This window comes from Lepisma saccharinum, chromosome 16 (assembly GCF_977018435.1).
Source record: "Lepisma saccharinum chromosome 16, izLepSacc3.1, whole genome shotgun sequence".
Lineage (NCBI taxonomy): Eukaryota > Metazoa > Arthropoda > Insecta > Zygentoma > Lepismatidae > Lepisma > Lepisma saccharinum.
The window spans coordinates 1,046,958-1,063,294 of record NC_139244.1 but is presented as its reverse complement, the minus strand read 5'-3'; the positions used below and the strand labels follow the sequence as shown (position 1 = coordinate 1,063,294).

The 16,337-nt window shown below is 40.2% G+C and overlaps 1 non-coding gene across 1 annotated transcript; it reads left to right on the top strand.

Moving 5' to 3' along the window:
• The first annotated feature begins 1,287 nt into the window (after positions 1–1,287).
• On the top strand, positions 1,288–1,358 carry TRNAS-GGA (transfer RNA serine (anticodon GGA)). Its single transcript has one exon. It is a non-coding gene; the product is annotated as a tRNA-Ser (tRNA).
• Positions 1,359–16,337: the final 14,979 nt, after the last annotated feature.

Genomic DNA, 16,337 nt, shown 5'->3' with positions numbered 1-16,337 from the left:
AAAATATGCAGGTTATGAAAAAAGATTCTTGAACTTAGGTTTGTAGGGCAGTGTCAATAATTTGAATCGTTTTTATTTGAATTGGAAAGATATTGTTCCCAAGCAAAATTCAATAGTTCGTTTGCGGGAGGGAAATAAATTATGTGACGAAAATATGAAAATATATTTCACACTTATGAGCAGGGGCGACCCCAGGCAAGATAGAGCATAGGCGTGCGCACGGGGGTGGATTGTCCTCCCTAATCATGGACGTCCGCAGATTTTTTCCATGGAGGGACAAGCAAGGTATTGAAATTATCGCATTCCTGCATCGCCCATTAAAAAAAATTAATGTAAATTACTATAGTGGAATCAAATTATACGTGTGAAATAGTATATACTTTGAGGTTAACATTCATTTTCTGAGGGGGGAGGTTTGGCAATCCTTGCCCCCTTTCAAACGTCCATGCCCCTGTATTATTATACTTTCACCTAGAAATTTAGTTTAGAGGAATCTTATCGCCGTTATTAATTTATACTCTTCAGGAAATGAAGTAAGGGAGAATAGGGTGCAGTGGCGCGACCACAGTAGGCATTGCTCTCCCCCCATAACCTTGGACGGAAAATAATTCTAGGGGGGAAGGGGGCTTACATTGAAGTAAATGAAAGCAGAATCTAAGAGTAGCAGGGCAAAAGGATACCCAAGATGGTATTAATTTTCTCGTCTTTCTTGCATTATTTCTCCCAGATGATCAAGAGCACCTGCAGGGAGCGCAGAAGGACAATTGCCCCCATGATTTTAAATTTTATCGTGAGTTGGCCATGGGCGTTGAACGATCAATATTGATTCCAGTTTGAAAAAAATTGGATCTAAAAATTATCTTGCTCGCTTCGATCGCAATTTCATTGTTTTCCGTAATGCACTGTAAGTTACCAGTTTTGCTAAACAGTTTTGTCTTAAATGCATGAACAATTGTTCGGAGGAAAAGGAGCGCGCACATTTCAAAGAACATTTATTTAATTTTTGCAGTTGGTTTGTTATGGCGGCTGAATTGATTATGTAATTTATTTTAATATGTATAAATATTCGAGTATACATACACACCCATCAACAGGATAAAAGGAAAACTGAGGTTTTTCTTTCCCGACTGAACTTTCATCAAGGCATTTTCCCCTCTTAATCAGAGTCAGGAGGAATCAGGCAACGTCGACATCCATAGTGTTTCAAAGGCAACAGATCCCGTTGCAGTAACACTTGCAGAGACGATTTCACACAGGTAAAACAGCGCCAGCAGGGGAAGCCAAGCCGGCTCGGTAGCTCAGTGGTAGAGCAATGGCACGGATTGCCATAGACCCGGGTTCGAGTCCTGGTCGAGCCTGCATTTTTCGTTGAAAATCTACATAGTACATCTTCTGTGTGTGCTTAATTTAATAAATCTAGCTAGCCTAGCCTAACAATAAAAGCATTCTCCAGTGACGTCAGAATGCTCTTGTGTTGTCCAAAAAGGGAGGGACAACGCGATGCTTTAAAGAATTACCCATAATCATTTGCTACCCCAAGTGCCGAGGTCACCGTACGTCACTGACGACAGGAAATGTAAACAACACTTTCTAGATCATCTTATTCGAAAAAAAATGGTCCGCAATAGAACCATGAGAACAAGAATGTTTAAAACAAATAGGGAAAGTTTGATGTTACGAATGTTTATACTATTTCACACATACACATGCTGCAAAAAGTTCATGAACCTGATATTATGCAAGGAATACTGCATTGAAGACGACTATGTTAATACACTTGAGAGTTTACTTTTCACACAATGTTTAGTATCTGCCTGGTCGAAAAGAAACGTAACTTGTGCAGAAGAGAAGAAAGTGCAATAATCCCCACAGCGTGGGAAATACCTTCTTGTATTTCCATAAGAAATATATGCATATAAAAGGACGCCGAAGAACAAGGCAGAGTAGAAGGTGAAGCTACTTGCAGGCGACATCATGAATACGCTAGTCGTAAGTAAGAAGAAGATCTTAGACTCGCCACTAGTTTCTAGACAAAATATTGATTTTCAGATTACGTGGGGTTAGTGGGCACATTTAGGACAGGCAGGGGAGATGCGTTGATTGATTGATTGATTGATTTGCTTTATTTTACTACGCTTTTCTGCCACTTTTGGCTAATTTGCGAAGATGGGGATGAGCGAGGATGTGATGAAATTGATGAACGGACACTCACAAACACCCATGCCGGGATTTGAACCCGGGACCTCTGGCGTCGTAGCGCGATGTGCTAACCACTCCGCCACTCAAGGTAGATACGTGGGGTTAGCGAAGATGTATACATACATACAAAACGAGGGTTTTGGTGCTTCAAGGAAAACCAACTGTGTATTCGCTAGCTACACAACACCGGAGAATCATTTCGGATTTTTGAAACTATTATAATTACAAAGGTCATCCCGAAATTAATGCCTCCTTTGCTGTAAAAAATAAAAAGGTTTATGTGAAGGAGGGACAACTGGAAAGTTTGTGTGAAAATAGATACACGTGTTGGGTACCTATTAAGGCTATTCAAAATACTGTCCTTTGCTTTCGATACATTTCTGCCAGCGTTTAACCAAATGTATCGGGTGGGCTGAAAAGTTCGTAGGCTGACTCATAGATGGCGTTACTAGAATTAAATCCATGTGATTTTTACTTAGTACTAACCTTCAAAATATACGTGTATAAATTTCACAGCTGCCGGATAATTAGTTCGTGAGATATAGCATTGTGAGTGAAGCAGCTTTTGTTATTGTGAAAAAATGGATAAAAAAGAATTTCGTGTGTTAATAAAGCATTGCTTTTTGGCGAAAAAAAATACTGTTGAAGCCAAGGCTTGGCTTGATAAACATTATTCGGACTCTGCACCAGGAAAATCAACCGTTGAGAAGTGGTTTGCTAAATTTAAACGAGGCGAAATGAGCATCGAAGACGATGCACGCAGTGGACGCCCCAAAGAGGCTGTTACCGACGAAAACATCAAAAAAGTCCACAAAATAATTTTAAATGATCGTAAAGTGAAGTTGATCGAGATAGCTGAGACTTTAAAAATATCAAAGGAACGTGTTGGACATATTGTGCATGAATATTTGAACATGCGAAAGCTGTGCGCAAAATGGGTGCCGCGCGTGCTCACAATCGATCAAAAGCAACAACGTTTTGATGATTCGGAGCAATGTTTACCGATATTCAACCGTAATAAACACGAATTTTTCCGTCGATATATTACAATGGATGAAACATGGCTCCATAACTACACTCCAGAGTCCAATCGACAGTCAGCCGAGTGGACTGCACGTGATGAACCGAATCCAAAGCGTGGAAAGACGCAACAGTCGGCTGGCAAGGTTATGGCATCAGTATTCTGGGATGCGCATGGTATTATATTCATCGATTAACTCAAAAAGGGCCAGACCATCAACAGCGATTATTACATAGCGTTGTTGGAGCGTTTAAAGGATAAAATCACGAAAAAACGGCCCCATTTGAAGAAGAAAAAAGTGCTGTTTCATCAAGACAATGCACCGTGTCACAAATCAATGAAAACGATGGCAAAATTATATGAATTAGACTTGCTTCCCCATCCACCATATTCTCCATATCTGGCCCCCAGTGACTTTTTCCTGTTTGCAGACCTTAAAAGAATGCTCGCTGGAAAGAAATTTAGCACTGATGAAGAGGTAATCGCCGAAACTGAGGCCTATTTTGAGGCTAAAGAGAAATCGTACTATAAAAATGGCATCGAAAAATTGTATGACCGCTATAATCGTTGTATCGCCCTCGAAGGCAACTATATTGAATAATAAAATCGAATTTTGTCAAAAAAATATTTTTTACTTTGTTAGCCTACGAACTTTTCAGCCCAACTGTTAAAATATAGTAGGATTTTTTTTTTGACGCATGCATTCACAGCGATTTTAATGTCTTCCATGTCCTGAGAAATGAAAATGCTGTTCACGCGAAGGTTATTTTTGAGAGGGGCAAACAAATGGAAGTTCGATGGGGCTATATCAGGACTGTAAGGGAGTTGGGCATTACTGACCACTCCATTTTGGAAATGGTCTGTGACAGCGCTTTGTTTGCAAGAGCTGAATTACAGCACTTTGTTTTCTCTGCTGTGCATGTTGTTTATTTAGTTACTTGCAAATTAAAAATTGTGTGCATTAGTAACATATCACATTATATGTGTGTGAAATTTCATTGAAATCCGATAACAATATGGGGAGTTATTAAGGTGGAGGCAGGGATGACCTTTGTAATGTATAACTACACCTATACAAATAACAAAGGAAGCAGTGATTCAATAAAGAAATTGTTTTTTGAATTTTAGTGATAAAAAGTGTGGGCCTGTGAGGCCCCTCCCCCTCAGGTAAGTTAGTTTCTCATAACCAACACAAATATGAATACATAAACATAGCAAATGGTTAAGAAATCAAGATAATCCAAGTCTTTTTCCCTTTCTCAGGTATTTGCCGCTCTTGTAGTTCTTCTGTCGCCTGCAGCTCTTGTGGATTCTATTCCTCATCACCACGGCATAAGGGCACGAGCTCTGCTTCCTGTAGGAGCTCTTCCTAGAGTCCGAGCTGTGCATCACGTTCGAGCTATAGCCCTCCCTCCTCCCGTGGTTAGACCAGGTCCGTTCATTGCTGCCATGCCCTTGCCTCGCTTGATATCACACGTGGACTACTACGTAAGTTAACCGAGGGTCAGTTGGTTAAACTAAGATTATTTTCCAAATTAACTGTTTGTTAATTAAGCTTGTATTATTTTAGAAGTTAGTCAGAGGTTAGTTAAACCAAGATTATATTCCAAATTAAACCTGGATTATTTCTCAAGTTAACTTAACGCTAGCAAAATCACATTTTTAAAAAGTTTAACAAACCACGATTATTTCGAAGTAAGCCAGTCGAAATTATTTCAAAATTAAAAAAAGGTTAGCTAAACCAAGAGCTTTATTGAAAGTTAAACGAGTGTTACCCAAACAAAGACTATTTCTAACGAATGGTTAGCTACACCACGATTATTTTCAAAGTTTTCCAAGGGTTAGCTAAATCAAGATTTCTCGAAGTTGTGGAAATATTTTCAACGTAAACCAATTGTTAGCTAAAACAAAACCCTTTTCCAAAGTTAACATTTTCCCATGTTAACTGACTTAGCTAAACCAAGATTATTTTCAAAGTTAACAGACGGTTACTTAAACAATTTCCCCCATGCTAACTATGAAATGCTTGCTAAACCAAGAATGTTTTTCCAACTTAACTGATAGTTACTCACAGGCGGATTATATCTCAAGTTACCAGTTTGTCAACTAACGTCAATACTTTCTAAGTTAATTGAAGGTTCGCTAAATCAGTTTGAATGCTTACCTAGTATTCAGGAATAGATAATTTGGTTTACCTGCTTGTTATATTTGACTGTTTTGTTATTAAAAATGTCTTTAATTATATAAAAAATATTTATCTATACTATTTACATTAGTTTCCACAACAAAAGCTTCTAAAACAATTGTAGAAAAGTAAATACATAGGAAGCTCTGCATAATATTAATCCCACTGTTCCATTACAGGCCTACCCAAAGTATAAGCTGATGTATGAAGTACGCAAAGTGGTAAACGGACGCCACAAGAATGGACTGGATATTCGAGATGGCCCTTTGGTTGGGCCCTCTGGAGTCAGGTACAAAGTCTATGGACTCCCACCACCGCCGAATGTCGTCCCTGTGCCACCCAATGTTTCTGGATAGGTCTTTGTTTTATTAGAAGTGCGTAAATCCTAGTCGTTTATTGTTGTCAAATGTGTATATTTAACTATTGTTAATAAATCTTTTGTAATGAAAGAAACATTAGTTCATTGCTGCCTCACTTATTTATCTCACGTAAATTTTTACGTAGTAAGTAAACCGAGAGTTAGTTAAACCAAGATTAAATTGGAAATTAACAGTTTGTTAGCTTAATCTGGATTTTTAAAAGTTAACCAAGGGTTCCAAAATGTTTGCCAATGTAATAAATGCCAACACATCTTATACATCATTGCATTTTTGTTACTTTGCACCATATTTACTACCGCTTGGGTTAAAAACGTTGATAAGGATGCACCATTTGAATTAATGTTGGTAACTGAATATTTTCACAGCAAAAAAACACAAAAAAACGTTACAATCCTATCTTTGAAGTGATTTCATAGCTTGTAATGAACATAACAATGAGAAATTTCAAACTATTGAACGAATAATATGCCTCATAATGGGTCCACCAGCACTTAGGCTATTTGCTCCGTCTCCCAATACGGGAATATAAGCCCCTGCCATTTATATCAGTGAAGTCTAAGAATTTGATATTTTGATTATCAAAAACAAAATTAAAAGATATGAAGAACTAAAATTGATGAGGGGTTCCCAGGGAGGGGTTCCTGAAGCCTACTGCGCCAGGATTTTTTGGTGAGAGAGGCAAAAGTAATTGAACTTCGTCAATGTAATAACTAATTAACGATTAAAAGCAATAATTTGTATAGCTTGAACTCGGGAACTTCAGTGGCGAGGTCGAACCACCGAGCAGACAGCCATTGACAAATGCCGATGCTGCAAAGGATACGACACAAAACACACAACCGACATAGAATTGGGTCTTCCTGATGCCACACTGGTAGAAATGTTGACTTGGGTGGGTGAGTTCCCGAGTGGAGACACTTGTGGTTCGGATCACACTTTAGGTAGGCCCAGTTCCGTTTGCCCTATCTGAGCATAAAGGGGACATACAGCAAACAAACTGAGAGAGGATTATGATGGCAGTGGCTCCACATATTATTAACTAACTAACTAACTCTCTAGCCTTCTTAAACCCGAAGGTTCATGGCTGCAGCAACACAGGCCTTCCATCTGTCCCTATCCTGAGCAAGATCTATATACTCTTTTCCATCCCTACCGACTTCCATTAGGTCCAACTCCGTCTTGGCCTTCCTACAGGTCTCTTACCATCAGGTTACAATAATTAAATCAAGAAGACTTAGGTGGGCAGGCCATGTGGCACGAATGACAGAAAATAGAAGAGTTTGCAGGATTCTTGTTGGGAAGCCTGATGGTAAGAGACCTATAGGATGGCAAAGACGAAGATGGAGGGATAATATTGAGTCGAGGAAATCGGGAAGGATGGAAAAGATTGGATTGATCTTACCCAAGAGAGGGACAGATGGAAGGCTTGTGTTGCTGCAGCCATAAACCTTCGGGTTTAAGAATGCTAGAGAGTAAGTTAGTGGGTTCAACGTGAGACACGAAGCGAGAACGAGACAGGGATATGCATCCCAAGACGAGCTTTTTCAACCGTACCAAGTCTCGTCTCTGTAGAATCTCAAATTCCAAACGAGAGAAACTCAACACGTCCAAAACCCTTACAAGTGATTCAATTAAGCTCGAGACTTTTCATCTTGATACACATATCAAGGCTATAAAGCTTTCAGAAACCATCTACAAACATTTCATACATTAAACATTACATTTCGCCTTTCTCTCAACGTAATACAGCACGAAATTTTTGTGGCAATGAACTTTAAATCGTGTTTACGTCTGCAGTACCTTTCTTGCATCAAATTGAAGGAAAGTTACTTCATTTTTTTTAGTACAAAAGAAAGCAGTATTTACATCTCTCGTCCCTCATGCGTGGAAAAACATGCGTAAATCACTCATATAAAAAGACGCGAGCCGAGGGAATATTCAGATCACAAGCGGACCTCATCCCTAAGCTTGAAGATGACTGCGATTATTGTAAGCATTGTTGTAGCTTTTCTTCTTGCCAGGTCGTTTTATGTTCACTTCTGCACTAGAATTTCACTTGCTGACATTTGCAAATGAATTTGTCATTTGGTTAATTACTCTATTCAGATCGTGAAAAGTTTGTGGGAATATGAAAAGGTAAAACCGTGTACTCAATGTATCAGTCAGATGAAGAATATGCATACAGTAGGTTGAGCGAGATTATTTCCGTTGCATCTCTGTTGTTATGTGTTGGTAGCTCAGAAGCGAGTCTCAACCTCCAAAACTCTCCAATCATCAAGCGAGCCGCTGACGTCATCTCAACCCAGCACCTATCGCTGTCTGGTTTACATTGGTCGAGTAGACGGGAGAGCAGCTGGAGCAAGTAGGGTAAGCGAGCTACTCTCCTCGTGTAAACAACTGGGGAGAGTACTGGAGCCAGTGCTCGCTCCAGTAGTCAGGACAGTGTGGCCACATGAAGGGAAATTTCCCTTTTGCAGGGAAATTCGGACCGAAATTTTAGCCAAAAGGGAATTTCGATGAAACATACCACAATTGCAGGGAAATTTTAAGGTCATTTGGCCACATTATTACAGTTTATGTTAATCTCGAATTTCATATCCACATTTTTATGTTATTTATTTATTTATTTTGCTATTCCTACTTGGTTCTGGTCCTTCAAGTTTATTGTGCATTGGTTTTATGCATCTTTGGATAAATAATAACGATGAGGATTAACGATTAAATTGATTCCTGACCAGGATTCAAACCTGGGACATCTGATCAAGAAGTGATGAAACTGAAATGTGAAAGAATTTTTTTTTTATTCAAACTAATAACGAATTCAACGGAATAGTAAACTACGTACTACTACTGCTACCACCACCACCACTAATAATGCTGCTGCTACTACTACTACTACTAATTATTATTATATAATTTATTTAGGTGAAGGGAAAAATTGGTGCTAAAAGGGAAATTTTGCCCCTTGGAAAGGGAAATTGTGTCCCTATATTGTGGCAACACTGAGTCATGACAGTCGAGTGGCTCTTCAAGGAGGACAGCGACTTGACCGAATTGCTTCCTCTCCCATCGATTTCTTCGCTCGGTCAATGTAAACGCTTTGTGAGGACAGTACCTACAGAGTCTGGTTGTGTGAATGTCCAATGTGCATGGAATTTGTGTCGATTATAGGAACAAACAAAATAAACTACGGGCGTATGAAGCTATAAGTGTAGGAGATGAGCCTTGATGTATTTGGCGTAGAAGTAAAATTAAAAATAAGTAATTTACGTTCTACACAACCAAGAACGATCGAAAATAGAAAAATCAAGGAAATTGATTTTCTTTCCAGACATGTCCCCGTGCATTATTGTATTCATTTCTCGTGAAGAAAGAGTGAGTAAACCGTTTCAGAACTTTTTTCTTTTAAATCGCCGACGTCGATGGTACATTCTGTGAAAAGAGCACCAAACAGCTGCAGCCACTTTCCCATTTTGCTGGAGTCTAAGCTGCTCGTCAAGTCAACCTTGCAGCAGGTTTTCGCATATGTAGTTCCAAACGTGCGCGCAAGAACATAGTTCCACTGAGACGGGTTCTATTCCGACACAACTGCATACTTGCAAGAAAACAGTTATTTAATTTGTAATATACAGACAAAATAGTACATCCATTAGCAGGTATGGACTTAATTGGTTGCAATCACTGTGCAGACGAACTTAGAACCGTAGATTCGCCAACTGCAATGTGTAGTGCGTTGAAGAGACACTGAAACTTTAGAGCGAGTCGAGCGAGACTGAATGCGTTGCAGAACGCGTGCAATCGGCGATACCAGTGTTGCACATCCCACTCTTTTAACCCTATGTTTATTGTAGAGCGGCGAGAATGGCTGAATCTACTGTTCAGCGCGCGGTTTTACCCTAATGTTATTTTGGACTTCGTCCGAAGGGAAATTTTCTTCAAAGACAAGCAAGTTGTTTTGAATGCATAATCCTCCTTGCGGCAACAAGATCAAAGTAAAACAGGGCGTGAGGTGATTTGCCGTCAATGTGCGCACGAATTGTATCACGGGTGTTGAATGATTTGCTGTTTGAGTTTAGCAAGAGGAAACGATTGTTTGTTTTTTGACGACAAAAGAATCTCCGCGGTATTAAAAGATATCGCAGTGAGAAGAAACATGTTTATTATTTGGACGAGACGTCCTTCAACTCGGTGGGTGGGGGAAGGGGGAATAAAACATGGAAGGATACCAGCATGCAAAACCACGCCAGGGCTGAAGAAACCAACGATGAGGGGAAGGGGGAGGCTTATTGTTTCACCCACTGGCGGCAATGAAAGCTTTGTTGAAGGTGCATATTTACTGTTCCGCGCAAAGAAAGGGAAGGGTGATTATCCGCAAGAAATGGACAGACCAAGATTTGAATCCTGGTTTAGTGAAGTGGTTCATAAATTGAAACCAGAGTAATAGCGACAGACAATGCACCTGATTGTATATATCACCAATAACAAATCATGTTTTTTTGGTGGTATAACTTGAATTGCGTGTGTCTTACAGGAACGGATGTATTGCGGACGAAGCAACCACGTTTTTCATAAATGTATTTCTTTCTAAACAAAAAAAAAAAATTGTCATTAAATTCAAGAGGGCCTATCGTTGTTTACTTTTATCTTTGTTCATTTTTATTTTTGCGTGCTCGAAATATACACACACGCTCTCATGTTTCGAAGATATTTCGCATTTATATTAAGTAATGACACATTTATTAAATAATCTATGCGCAGAAAGTACTTCTAAAATGTTATGTTTCAGGAGACAAAAAGAAACACAAATATATTCCGCTTGACATGCATGCGGGTTTTGATGTGTTGTGCGGTTGGCAATACTGTGGATTTTCTCAGTGTCTGCGATGTAAGCAGCTCGGCGGTTGAGGAAAGACTGGCACGGAAGATTCTGAGCTCAGTTCTCGCGCGGATTGATACATAAAACCTGCTGCAAGGTTGACTTGACGAGCAGCTTAGTAAAACGTGTGTAAACAGCTACTCGCCATAGAAGGGTCGAGTCAAGCAGACAGGCCAGTAACTCTCCCACTCACTCGACCAATGTAAACCAGGGTTAACGCTCTTGCTCAAGTTCTAGGCTGTTGGTAGACTCGCTAGCTAGATTCGTACACTCACCTGGAGATGTTTCGAAAATAATGTCTCTTCTTCTCCGAAAATCTTTCAGCTATGGTTGTAACTGGGTTTGTGGATAAAATCCTTCAAAATAGCCAAGGCACTTAAAAGGGTACTATAAAATAATAAAAGCACCAAGATAGACATGAATATGAAGTTGTTAATTTAACTTCCTTAGCTGCACACTTTGTGTCTTTGTGTTTCGACATTTTGTTGCTTTCCTTCCACTTTTGACTGACTAATCGCGACGGTGAGTCATGATTAGATGAAGGGGCATTCACCAAGATTGATTGATTGTTTTGGTGTCTTAAGTCCACTTTATGCACAGTAAGGCTAATCGGGACTGGACCTACAGTTTAAAGTGGGATCCGAACCACTATGTGCCTCCACTGGGTATCGAACCCGGGACCCCTTGATTACAAGACGACGACGCTACCACTGCGCCATCGGGGAGGCCCGGCATTCACCAAGAAAACCCATGCCCAGTCAGGGGCTTCGAACCCGGGAACTTCGAACATTGAGCGCTTACCCTCTAGGCAACCGAACCAACTAACCCTGGGAATCGAACCAGGGTCTCCTGCTTAGCAGTCAGACGCACTACCGAGTGCATATTTCTGTACATTTGTATTTCAATATTTTTTAAAAAATAATATAGAGCCCTGTATCATTTATTCTTATTTTAGTTCGTTTTTAAGTTTACTTTGTACGTGATGACGTTACCACTACGCCATCGGGGAGGCAAATCAATATTTGAAATACAGGGTGAATCAAAATTCAGGTTACATAGGGATTTATAGTATATCTTCAATGTGTGACCTTGGACATAAATGCATTCGTGCACGCGACGTTTCCAGTTCTCCAGAACCTTTTGCAGAACGTTCGACATAATCATGTCTGCATATTGCACAATGCGTTCCTTCTGATGCTGGACGCTCTGAATCTTAACTGAGTTGACGAGCGCCTTTAAATGACCACAAAGGAAAATATCCATTGGTGTCACGTCTGGAGACAGAGGTGTCCACTCAGGAAAATCACCTCCACCTTCTCGTCTTTTGTCAGCATCTTCCTTCACTTACAGTCAGAAACTTCCTATGTAACCTCACCCTGTATATTTTTCTCAATCAAGTACAAGTGGTTGGGGTGAAGAAAAGGTGCATGCATTAACTCTGTGGTGTGTAAGCAATTAATGTAATTGGATTAAATTAAATTAAACAAAATGAAATGTCTATTTGTTTCAGCTAATTGCTGCTTCCGTCCTTCTTATATCAACGGCTGTCCATGTGGATTCTGTTCCTCTTCACAGAGGTGTAAGGGCACGAGCTTACCCTCCCGTAAGGGCTGTACCTCGCATACGACCTGTGCATCGCCTGAGAGCTATAGGTCTCCACCATCCAGTGTTCAGGCCAGCACCATTCGTAGCACATGCTCACTCCGTGCAACATGTTCATGCCGTGCCACACGCTCACGTCGTGCCACACGTTCATGCCGTGCCACACGCTCACGTCGTGCCACATGCTCATGTCGTTCCACACGCCCACGTCATGCCACATGCTCATGCCGTGCCACACGCCCACGTCGTGCCACATGCTCATGCCGTGCCACACGCCCACGTCGTGCCTCACGTGGACTACTATGTAAGTTAACATAAGTTTAAGTAAATCTGTTCATGTTAGGTTAGCTAAATCAGTATTATTATATAAAATGACCAAGGGGTTATTGAACCCTGATTATTTTCTGAACGACAAGAATATTTACTAGAGTGCGCGTCAAATCTCCTGCATATGGCGATAGCCAATAGCAGCGCACTGCAGCGGTGCCATGTCGAAATCTCACACGGAAAAGAAACAGCGTGGTTGAGCGAGGCGAAACAGGTTCTGAACTAGGCAACGCCGCACGTCTATGATTCGCTGGTGCTGTTCAGCTGTTCAAGGCCATATGCAGGAGATTTGACGCGCACTCTAATCCAGGATTAATCTGAATGTAACGGAGGTTTAGCTAAACCTAGATCATTTTCCAAGTTAAAGGAAGATTTGATAAACCCTGACTATTTTCCTTGTTAACTGTGAGATAACTAAATCACACTATTTTACTGGTAAACCGATGGTTAGTTAAATCATTACTGTTTCAAGACAGCTAATTTAATTATCTTGTAAATATGAATAGGTTTCAATCGAACATTTAGTTATAGTGGTCAGGAAACACATACAAGTCATTTGTTCACAGTGTATTTGCGCAGGAAGTTAAATTATACCATTGTGACAAATTTTCATTAAAAGGAGAAGTGGAATAGTTACATAATAACTAGTGGTTACTATACTAAAAAGCAGAAACTCTCACCAATTTATAGTCATATATTTCCTTTAAAAAATTCCTAGCACGCTGGTTGCCGAAGAGATTGTTTTAGCTTGGTTGGTTAAGGATCTCTTCAACACTTGCCTAAGATTTAGATTGAGAAGTTTTTTAACGACTACAAGATAATACTAATTCCTGTTTCCTTGCAGGCTTACCCAAAGTACAAGTTCATGTACACAGTCCACAACGTGCTGAGCGGAGATCAAAAGAACCGCCTGGAGATCCGAGATGGCCCATTGATTGGGGGACAGTACTCGGCGCTTGAGCCTTCCAGCGTCAGGTACAATCTTTACGGAGTTGCCGCACCCCAGCTAGCAACGAACGTCGCCCCTGTGCCCCCCACGATTTCACCTGGTTTTGTTTCTTTAGGAGGGATACACAAATCTTAGCTGTTTTTATTGTTGCGAAATGTTTATATTTAAGTTTTGTTAATAAAGTTTTTTGTTATAACACTAAACCAAAATCAACGTGTTTTCAGAAAAATGCTGTGGTGTCCTTTATACAGGATAGTATATTAAACCTAAGTTTATTTAAACTAGGGATATATTTTCAAGTTAAACCAAGGTTAGCTAAACCCGGCTTGATTCTAAATTGACCGAGTATTTGCTAAGCACAGACTATTTTCTGTGTTTTTCTGAAACTGTGAAAGCGTTAACAGACTAAGAAACTTATCGCTAGAGGCACATATTTTTGGTTCGGTACAAAAACAGTCAATTTATGGTTCAAAAGCGTTAAATAAAATAAAATTTCGGTGTTATAGCGGTGAAAAATCGGATCAAAAGCGGTATATAAAATGACATTTTGGTTTTAAAATTGTGAATATAATCCTAAGTTTGATTTAAAAACTGCACTTATTACACAAAATAAACATATCCCTTCTAACAGCACATTTATGTAGTTACCAGAGTATTAAGTTTATTCCTGTAGAAAGGGGTCCATTTTTGTTTCTCGATTATTTACAGCTGAATTGCATAACTCACAGGATAATTCAAACTTTAGAAAGTGTCGTGTCAGTAAATAAACTCTAAATTTCGTGTTTAAGAGTAAATTTCGCATTTTGCAGTTCATTTTGCATTATTTTGTGACAAAACAGAATAGGAAAATGCACCTCACACCTTTCAGAAACATAAAAAATTAGCGTTACAATGTATTATTTCACACTTGGTTTTCGCCCACCATAGTGGCGCGTGGAAGAGGAGGCAGTAAGCACCGAAATGTAGTACACCTTGGACTGCATTCGTGCAGATATACGAAGTTCTGGCGTCTAGACTTGCAGCCAATAGTAATACTGTGTGGAATTTGTGTCGTGTGCTGTCCATGTGCGTTTGTGATTGTCCTTTCGTTAACTTCAACATTCATCTCCACTGAGGCGATTAGCTTAAACCGACATAAAATAAGCAATATCAATCATATATATTCAAGACAGGGTTGCTGAAGGTCCAGGAATTTTAAATAAATTTAATTCCGGTCCAGGAGAGAAAATCAACAAGTGCAAATGGGTTCTAGACCGTAAAGAACCTTTCTTATACTTAAAGTATATCAATACGGTCCAGGAACCTTTTTTCCGTATCAATTTAAATACGGTCCATTAATGTATTTTCAATGAAACAATACGCAAATTGGACCGAATTTCAATTGTGCGAGGAAAATGGTTCCGGTCCTGTTGCGAAAACCAATATGGATTCCTGGATCTTTAACAACCGTGAGTCAGGATAATATCCTGTTTTCGAGGGTTCGTAGCATCGAAACGAACCGTCAAAAAACAACTTAACGCTGTGAAAGTTTGGACGGTGACTCGTTGTATGTGTTATTGAAACTACGCATATATTTCGGAACTCTAGGTCACACCAAGATGAAACTGACATGGGAGGTTATCTTAGTGTTCCCCTCCGATTTCCCTGAAACGTGGCAGGTGTACAGAGGGGCCCAAAGGAAGAAACACGTGTTTTTTTGATTCGGCTAAAAAACTGTTTTAGGGGGCAAAACCAGTCTCAAATGTCAAGATGAGGACAAATTGAAGTGGGGATCTGACCCCTGTGTCGCCCTCCGATTTCCATGAAACTTGGCACGTGTATAGAGGGGCCCAAAGGAAGAAATGTTTTCTTTTCTTGTTTCAGCTTAAAAAAAAACTGTTTTAGGGGGCAACCCGCCCCTCTCAAATGTCAAGACGAGGACACATTGAAGTGGGGATCTGACCCCGAAACCACGCAAATCTGGCATAGGAAGAACACGCACATATAATTGGAAGACACACAGCACAGAACTGTAGGATTGTCGGTACCAAACGCAGTGCAATTGTAAAGAGATGCCGAATTCATACAGGGCCTCCATGGCACAGTGGTAGCGTCATTGCCTTGTAATGAAGGGGTCCCGGGTTCGATACCCGGTGGAGGCACTAGTGGTTCGGATCCCACTTTAAGCTGTAGGTCCAGTCCCGATTAGACTTACTGTGCATAAACTGGACTTAAAACAGCAACTCAAACCGAATTCATAGACACCTTTGTTCCCGGATAGGCATAACAATAGACGGACCAAAGCAGGGTAACGGAGCGTCAAAATAGCCGCACACGGGAACCATAACCCTATCAAGCATGACCTTCATATCATATAGGTGATATCCATATCCAAGGATGCAATGGGGACACAGGGGTCAGATCCCCACTTCAATTTGTCCTCATCTTGACATTTGAGGATGATGAAAGAAAAATCACATTTTCAACTACAGGGTGGCTCAATAAGTCACTTAACACCCTCAGTACAAGGCCACTGCGGCATGGAATTTGAAATTGGCGATGACCAATCGTTATCTGGCCAAGGGGGAACCACATTGACGCCACCCACACGGTCGGCGGCCATCTTGAATTCAACTTCAGAATTTTAAATGGGAAGGGGGTCGTACGACATATCAAAATGGGCTAGAATTTCACGAGAAATGCAATGGTGAATATCTTTTCGACGTATCTTTAACCAGTAAAAAGTTATGACTGAATTCTTGTACCAATTTGCTCCTTTTCGAGGTGTTAGAAAAATGCCTTAAAATTTGTTTAGCGCT